This window comes from Dipteris shenzhenensis, chromosome 25, assembly GCF_047967505.1.
Source record: "Dipteris shenzhenensis isolate YYH24624 ecotype China chromosome 25, Dip_SZ_1.0, whole genome shotgun sequence".
NCBI classification, from domain to species: Eukaryota; Viridiplantae; Streptophyta; class Polypodiopsida; order Gleicheniales; family Dipteridaceae; genus Dipteris; species Dipteris shenzhenensis.
In genome coordinates, this window is record NC_141620.1 from 53440575 (window position 1) to 53449047 (window position 8473).

At 44.3% G+C, this 8473-nt stretch overlaps 1 pseudogene; it reads left to right on the top strand.

Moving 5' to 3' along the window:
• The first annotated feature begins 5916 nt into the window (after nt 1–5916).
• On the top strand, nt 5917–6414 carry LOC147886059 (uncharacterized; annotated as a pseudogene).
• Nucleotides 6415–8473: the final 2059 nt, after the last annotated feature.

The window sequence follows — 8473 nt, forward strand, 5'->3', positions numbered from 1 at the left end:
ATGTTAAGGTAGCGAAGGGAGGTGAGATGCGTGATCTCCAAGGGGAGACTACCAGAGAGCTGTGTGCGAGCAAGGGAGAGAGAGACCACCTTTGTGAGGCGGCCAACAGCAGGGGAGAGAGTACCAGCTGTGAGGTTCATACCAGAGAGGTTGAGCGCGACAACGCTGCAGGCATCAAAGCTGCAGGTGACTGCACTCCAGTGGCAAGGGTTAGACCCCTTGTTGCTCGTCCAGTCGGATAAGAACCCCACCCTGCTGGGAGCTATGTGTCCAGCCATAGCTGCTTGCTTGATCAAGAGAAGGGCCTCTGTCTCTGCATGAAGAGATGCGAAACAAAACATCATGGAGCCCATGGTCAAAGCTACAATAAAAGAGAACCAGGCAGGCGTCATGGAGAAAAGGGCTTGTTGAGTAAGCACCTGAGAGATTCCGAGGTAGAGGAAAAGAGATATATGCAGCCTTGCAGGGCTCGATGTTATCAATCAGCGCACGACTGTAATACGAGTCATGACTCATGCCTACATCCAATCGATCGTAGCTGCTCTGCAGGGACCAACATGTCCTCTCCAGACGTTCTCTGCTGTAGAGTCGACTTGTTACCGACGAACCCAACGTTCTAACTTGTTTGCATGATCAAGAGAAGGGCCTCTGTCTCTGCATGAAGAGATGCGAAACAAAACATCATGGAGCCCATGGTCAAAGCTACAATAAAAGAGAACCAGGCAGGCGTCATGGAGAAAAGGGCTTGTTGAGTAAGCACCTGAGAGATTCCGAGGTAGAGGAAAAGAGATATATGCAGCCTTGCAGGGCTCGATGTTATCAATCAGCGCACGACTGTAATACGAGTCATGACTCAATGATGTGGAGGACATTGGCTTGTAGAGATGTGACTATGCTCAAGAGAGGAAAACACTCCCCCTCTGTCGGTCCAAAGCGCACTAACTTTTTGTCACTGTATTTGCCACTTCAACTACCATCCTCCAATCAATGAGAAGTAGCAAACGGCTTCGTCCTTGGAACTGTGAAAGTATACCCAAGTAGACCTAGTGCAATCATCCACAATGAAACCTTGCTCAATGATGTCGAGGACATTGGCTTGTAGAGATTTGTATGGACCAAAGCCAATCTATCCGAAGCTTTGTGTGACGCCTCCTTCGGGAAGGCGGCTCGGCGTTGTTTGTCCCACATACAAGAGGACCAAACACACGAAGGTGCTTTGATTGGAGGAAGACCATCCACCAACCGATCCTTCGAATCATGTAGAAGAGAAGAGTAGCTCTCATGGCCAAACCGAGCATGCCATAGAGCAGAATAAGAAGAGCAACAACTGTGGCTATCCAAAGCCACCAACTTGTGAAGGCCATCATCGCGAACACCTGAAGCAAGAACCGTCCCCGTCTCGTCGAATCTCGGATTGTGATGATGCCGGTCGAAAAGAGGACCTCTGCTATGTCTCTTGGAGTGTGCTAAATGTATGTACGTTATATGTCAAGTGCTAAATGTATGTACGTTATATGTCAAGTGTGGCGCTTTCCAAAAACATAACAAAGGCCTCCAAATTTCCGTTCTTGGAATGTTGTCATATGGAATGCACTATGATGAGGACATCCATCAAGGACTGAACCGGTTGTGAATTGCCGCAAGTACTGGTCCCCCCACTACGCAAGTACTGGTCCCCCCACTATGCAAGTACTGGTCCCCCCACTACACAAGTACTGGTCCCCCCACTACGCAAGTGCTACGCAAGTACTGGTCCCCCCACTACGCACCTAGCTAGGTGCGTAGTGCCTTCTCTGTAGAAGCTCATGACATCCTCATAACTCTTGACCCTAGATAGAGGTCCAAAGCCCTCTCTGAATAGACAATGGAAATGGCCGTGTATCTCATAGTACAGTGTGCAATGACATGTAATGTAACTCTGTCTTTGGCATAGTACAGTGTGCAATGACATGTAATGTAACTCTGTCTTTGGCTCTAGACGGCACAAGTGACATATCCTGCTCGTCGCTACTACTGGTATCTCTCTGAATCTACCAGTCTCAACCTCTAGCTGATGTGATGATGTGAGTATTTGGCCGTTGGCACAACGTAAACCATGAGATAGATGTGTGTCCATATAACTAGGTCGAATCAGAAAGCTATCTCCTGTGAGGTGGAGAAGATGCTCTCTATAGAAAGCCATCTTCGTGGTGCCCAACTCCTATATCCGCTCTATCCATGTTCTCCGCGTGTTCACAGCTAGATCAGGTCCTAACGAATGAGTCTAGTAATCTCCACCCATGTGAGAGACACATCGAGGGTGCTTGAAGAGAGTATTGGAAAGGAGGTAGCCTGTCCATGGTGAAGCCATGCGTCTCTGAAACCATGATGACATCGGTGCATACTAGCATGATTTGTCTCCCCGTAGAGCTAACTGTCTGCAAGACTCAAGGGCCAATCTAGCATATCTGTCTCTAGTAGTATCCCATAGGCTGTGCAAAAAGGAAACTGATCTGGTAAGCGCCTTAACCTCCATATCCATAGAAGGGGTAGCTAGGTCCGTTCGAATGATATTTTCCATCATAGATCCCCCTTGGATTCCTCTCATGCCATATAGTTACAATGTCCTGCAATAAGGAAATGCGGGGGCCCTGAATGTGTGACACCAACCTAAGACGTAAGGGTTTATTATGGATATCCTTTGTAATGATTTTTGTGCCACCAACGTCACCCTTTCCACCCTTCTCACCCCGTAAAATCTCCCACCATAGTGCCTCCTCTGTATTTCCCATCGTAGATCCCCCTTGGATTCCTGTCATGCCATATAGTTACAATTTCCTACAGTGGGGAAATGCAGGGGCCCAAAATGTGTGTCACCAGCCTAAGATGTAAGGATTTATTCTGTATATCCTATGTAAGGGTTTATTATGTATATCCTTTGTAATGATTTTTCGCGGCAACCTTTACACAAGCTCAAACACACCATCACTTCTAGAAGGTGCTGAAAGATGAAGTCTCGAAGGACAAACGACAGCCTACATAGAGTGCATCTTTTATTTGTGCCAATGCCATTTCCAATTAAGCATTATTACTAAAGATACTGTTACAATTTCACTTACATATAGTTTAACTATATGTAAGTGAAATTGAAAGTGTGTCATTGTAAGGGTCAGCTATAACACGAACGCCGTTGGATTCCTAAGTAAACTACATGTAGACTTGAAGTGAACCAAGGGGAGGGGAGAACTAGGCACACAAAATTATGGATTATCAATAATATACCCACTATGCCTAACATGGTCATGCGCAAGTGTACTGGTAGGGCATTCGAGTCGTGGAAGTGAGGTTGTAGGTTTGAGTGCGGAGGGAAGGTAGTTGCCTATCCCAAAGAAACTTTCTCCCTTCTTGGATTATCAATAATATACCCACTATGCCTAACATGGTCATGCGCAAGTGTACTGGTAGGGCATTCGTCGAGTCGCATTCGAGTCGTGGAAGTGAGGTTGTAGGTTTGAGTGCAGAGGGGAGCTAGTTGCCTATCCCAAAGAAAATTTCTCCCTTCTTGGATGATCTAATGGCTCACATCAATTGCGTCTTTCCCATCATAGATCCCCCTTGGCTTCCTCGCATGCCATATTGTTACAATGTCCTGCAGTGTGGGGAAATGCGAGGTCCCTGAATGTATGACACCAACCTAAGATGTAAGGGACTTATTAGGTACAATGACCTGCACTTGGACTATCGTGACACTCATAAAGAATTTGGCGCCTTGTGTCTAAGTCCGAAGGTACACATACTCTCCCCTTGTGGAGTAAGTACCCATTATCAATGGTAAAATTTTTCCATCGATTTAGCTCATCGCTCGTAAGAGGAGAGCTATGTGTGGAGTGAACATCTTCGTTTATGTCATAGTGAGAGGGATCCCTTCTTTTAACTAGAATCCACACCCTATCATATGATTGATCATGCTCACAAGTGCCACGTAGAGATTCTAAAAATTCACTCTGCAATTCTGTGAACGAGAGAGAGTTAATCTCTGGCACTCGACTGAGAGCATCAGCCACCACATTATATCGCCCTTTGCGATATCTTAGCGTACAATCATATTCTTACAATCATATTCTTGAAGAATTTCGGCCCATCTAGCCTTACATCCCTTCAAGTCCTTTTGAGTAGTAAACCATTTGATACTCTCTTGATCAAATACTACCTCAAATTGGGCACCATATAAATAATGTCGCCACTTCTTCAAAGCATGAATTATAGCAAATAATTCACGTTCATAAGCAGAATAGTTCTGCTGAGCTTTATCAAGCTTTTTACTTTCAAAAGCCATTGGTCTACCCTCTTGAAGTAGCACAGCACCAATGGCTCGAGCACTAGCATCGGTTTCCAACACAAAAGGCTTGTGTGGATCGACTATAACTAGTAAGAAAGCAGTAGCGATAGCTACCTTAAGCTTATCAAAACTATGTTGTTGTTCCTCCTCCCAATTAAAAGCACGACCTTGAGCTTTTAATTGATCAGTCACATTGGAATTGCCACCTTAGCATAATCCCTAATAAACTTCCGATAAAAACCTGCCATCCCAAGGAATATTTGCAATTCCTCAAGATTGCGTGGGTGAGGCCATTTGAGAATGACATCAACTTTGTTAGGATCCATCCTAAGACCCTTTGCAGAAATCAACTTTGTTAGGATCCATGCTAAGACCCTTTGCAGAAATCACATGACCAAGGTAATGTATTTCTGTTTGAAAAAATTCACACTTACTTGCCTTAGCAAAAAGTGCATGTACGCGGAGCAAAAAGTGCATGTACGCGGAGCAAATCAAATATTAAACGTAAATGCTCCATATGTTCTTCCTCAGAACGACTATAGATGAGAATGTCATCTATAGTCGTACGCGGAGCAAATCAAATATTAAACGTAAATGCTCCATATGTTCTTCCTCAGAACGACTATAGATGAGAATGTCATCTAGAAAAACTACAACAAATTTTCCTAGATATGGTCTCAAGACACTATCCATAAGTGTCATGAAAGTTGCTGGGGCATTGGTTAGCCCAAAAGGCATGACCAAAAACTCATAATGCCCAAAGCGTGTACAAAAGGCCGTCTTAGGAACATCTTCAAAGAGCTCATCAACTCGTGACAATGGATACTTATTTTTTATCACATGATTGCATTCAATCCACGATAGTCTACACACATACGCATAGACTCATCCTTCTTCTTCACCAATAAAATTGGTGAAGCCCATGGAGAAGAACTAGGTTTTATAAACCCACGTTGGAGATAGTCAGCTAGCTGACGCTCCACTTCACTAGCTTCACTAGCACTTAGCCGATATGGCGGCTTTCTAAGAGGCTTGCTTCCCTAAACCAAGTCTATGTTGTGCCTCACAACACGTTAAGGAGGCAACCCCGAAGGTAACTCATGTGGAAAAACATCCTTATATGTATCAAGTAAATCTTGCAAATGTTCATTAACAATTGTAGAAGATTCATTGAGTGAAATAGAAGAAGGAGAAGAAGTGTTATGGACCTTAGTGGTATTATTATTATGGCTTAAAGAAAGATTCATAACATCATGAGAGCTTGATGACATATCCACACACATAAAAGGAGACAAGTCATAACAAAAGTAAACCTCTTCTATTTAATTATGCTTGGCAAAGTATGAAAGTTCAGCTATACATATCAATGGTGATGGCGGAACATCCCACTCACCCAAAGGCAACACATAGCCACCCTCTCTTCACACCTCATGCATGTCTTGGCCCCTTGGCCTATCCTTGGCCCCCCATCCTTGGACTAACACTTGACCCCTAAACCCTGTAAATGCCCAAGTGTCCTAGCCCTTGCTTGCACTTAGCATTATCGGTCGAGCACTACCTAGAATCCTATCCTCTCAGGCACCTTGTCCTGACACCACATGAGAGTGGTATCGTGGAACGTGGAAGGCCTTGGCCGTCCTCAGTTTCAGAGGTATCGGGGCCACCTTCGACAAGAGCTAAAAAGATGTAATATTGGTGGACAAAGTGATGTACTCATGCTGCAGAATCACCATCTCAGTGAGAGTCGTATCCGCCGCCGCCGCCGCTGTGGACGGTTACTTAGCGGACAAAGCACCATGTTTTGGGTTGCTACTTTTGGTCTAGGAGGTGTTCAAGGAGGTGTATGCATCGCCATTTCAGAGCAGTGATCGGCAGATATTATTGATAGCAGCATAGCGGTGCCAGACAAAGCACATTGGGTGATATTGCCGCTTGGAGAGGACCGTGTTGGATTCCTAAATGTATATGCTCCCAACTCTGCTAGCAAAGGCACTATGTTTTGGACTGATATTGTTGAAACCTTGCCCATGGCTGATCATTGGTGTGTGGGAGGGGATTTCAACATGCTTGAGGATGCTCATGACAACACACCCTAATGTTGTGTGTGGAAACACACCTTGTATTGGGGAGATGGAACACCCATGTGAACACCCCTAGCATTAGGAAGTGTGGCATTAGGCTAATGGGATGTGGAAACATGTCATTAGGGGTAATTGGCCATTCAAGAAAGGGTAGTTACACATGTGGGTAGTTACACTAGAGGGCTAGTGGGAAGTCACACATGTGGGTAGTTACACTAGAGGGCTAGTGGGAAGTCACACATGTGGGTAGTTACACTAGTGGGGGGTTGGGGGGTTACACACTAGTGGGGGGTTATGGAAGTTGAAGGGTCCCAGGCCCATGGCTATTAAAAGCCCCTTGTATGCTCATTTGAAGAGGTTGGAATATACACTATGTTTTTGGGTCTCTCTCTCTCTCCCTCTTAGTGGTGTTGAGCATAAACATGTGTTGCATTTTGCCTCAATGCCTCAATGCACCTCAACAGGAACACTTGCTGATTGTGTGACTCTAGGAAAAGCATTTGTGGAGAAAGTTATTGATGGATTGAATGCAAGGTTTACAGACTTGCCATTGTTGAATGCGACAAAATTGTTTAGTCCCAAAAGTTACGATGCAAATAAAGAGCTTAGGGATATCCAACATAGAATGTTTTTGGGGCGTTTGTGTGAGAAGTTTGCGTCTAGAGAGCATGAACTTGTGAATGAGAGTGAGTGTGAAGTAGAGTATGTTAAGTTTACTCTTACATTGATAAAGGCATTTCCTAGAGCTACTTTTCATGAAGCTTGGAGAAAATGTGGTGCTGAGCTAGACTGGATTCATGCTTATCCAAATTTGATGAGGCTTTGGCAAATCATGCTTGTAATGCCTGCTAGTACAGCTGCATGTGAGCGTGGTTTTTCCAAGCAAAATCGAATTAAGGATGATGAACGAAGTAACTTATGTCTCGAGACTCTAGATATGCTTATGCTTTTATCACTAAGTGCTCCACAAAGCTTACATGAGGTGGATTGGGAGGTGATTTATGAGGCTTGGGGAGCCATGAAAGCTCGCAGGCCACAATCCATCGCCATGATTGAAGAGTAAGTTATGTGGAGATAGGGAGTTTTTTAGCGGGTGAGGAAAACCAATTCCCGCACTACCTAGGATTGTCCTTGGTGCCTACCCCAACTATTGCTTGCAATGGTCTCCCAAGGTTTGTAACCTCAAGGGAGCGTCAAATACATAAGACGTACGATCTTTACACACATTGAAGCTTTACAATTTTAAAAGCGATTTTGCATAGTACTATTAGAGTCCTTACATTACCTCCATGAAGACACACACAACAGAATAAGCAAACCAATAAAGAAAGTACCAAGTGTAACAAAATTTTGCCCAAGGCCACCTGCGATGACCCTGATAACAAAATTGCCAGCTCTAATATCCCAAACATCTAAAGAAAATCACCTAGTGTGCCAAGTTCTTGCCTCAAAGTATCATAATTAACATCCATAGCATAGCACTCTAATCTCTTCCAGGATGGATTAACCTGCATATGGTGGTTCCAGAATTCCAATAAATAGGTAGGCAGTGCACTACCAGTAAGAGAACTGTATGAATTCTTTAAATCATTAGAAGCATCCTCTTGAAAAAGCATGAACAAGCACCGTACAAGTGCCACCAGGTCATCAGCTGCTTTATACACCACCTCTACCTTCTCTCTCTCTTTATCAACAAATTGCTTGATGACCTCATTAGAAGCCGTATAGAAGCAACCAGAGAATGAAGCAGGAACATCAATCAGTGTACCAAAGCCCCAATCCAGGATGTAAAGTCTCTCCTCACCTTTTGTCTGCTGCATACACTGTGCAATCATTATGTTTTCGATTCGAATATCCCTGTTTACAATTTCTCTTGAATGAGCTTCTTTAAGAATGTCCACAAGCTGACCAAGTGAGTGAGCCAATCCATACATCTTGATCCTTTTACGGTCAAAAGGCTCTCCTACAGGCTGTAGAGCCAACATTCCTCCCAGCTTTAGACATAATGTGGGCACCCCAGCAACATCTTTAAGTCTTGAAAGACACCCAAAGTCCTCAGTAAGCATGGCTCCAT